This window comes from Argentina silus, assembly GCF_951799395.1.
Source record: "Argentina silus genome assembly, contig: scaffold_205, whole genome shotgun sequence".
NCBI classification, from domain to species: domain Eukaryota; kingdom Metazoa; phylum Chordata; class Actinopteri; order Argentiniformes; family Argentinidae; genus Argentina; species Argentina silus.
In genome coordinates this window covers 40,001-41,010 of record NW_028152789.1, presented here as the reverse complement: position 1 = coordinate 41,010, position 1,010 = coordinate 40,001, and positions in this window count along the sequence as shown.

Here is a 1,010-nt window from a genome sequence, read left to right as displayed (position 1 = left end):
GGTCACCTGTCAGGTCTCTGGATACGCTGCCACTGGGAGCCTGGAGAGGCCTTGACACTCACCTGTAAGGTCTGGATACGCTGCCACTGTGAGTGACTCTCTCTCTGCCACCCTGTGATTGGACATCATGAAGGAATGGATTGGTGGTTGGGATGGGTGGAGATGAGAGTCACTGCTGAGTGATGCTACAAGGACAGACCCCCCCCCCCGGTCAGATCAGCCCCCCACCCTGCCGTCTGCAGACTGAGGACCCAGCTGTGTGTTACTTTGACAGATACAACCCACTCTTCAACCCACTTAATACCATCTGTGTGAGCGGTTTATCTAGCTATCCGGCAGGTAAATACGGAAGGCACCATCTTACATCAAAACAGGTGGTTAAGCGCTGGTGTAGCCAGATGATACGATCCCCCAGACCGTGTTTCCCCCAGAACGTACTCCGTTGGAGACGATGTGGGGGAGAAAGATACATATCCTGTCTGGTCGCTTGACAATCCAGGATATTGTGTACTTGACAAATACAATTTGATTTGATGAGATTTGATTTGATGTTTTAATTAGGAGAGTGTGTAGCAGAGAAGGGCTCTGTTTCTTTGCGTTTGGGCTTCACACTGTGGGAAAGCTGCCCGCAGCACAAACTACTCCGATGGGAGAGCCAATCAGAGTTCAGAGGTATAGTACGTTGAGTGCTATTTCTCCTGTGAAACGTGCATCATCTGTGTGCATCACCGATCCCTTGGACAGACCCCCCCCTGGCTGACCCCCCCCTGGCCCCCCGAGCCCCACCCACCGATCCCTTCAATGAAATCCGACTTGGTGATCGTGACTAAGAGCAAAACCAGCTTCCCATTAATTAGTCTGCAACAGATGAATTAACTTCATCTCATTCGGTTTCACTCAATGTCATCCGTACATTGAAAACGCTGTACAGACATAATTGATAAGTAGTAACTGAGAGTTAAATAAAACGTATTACTCTCTAATGTTTGTCCTTGAGTGAGGACAGAGAG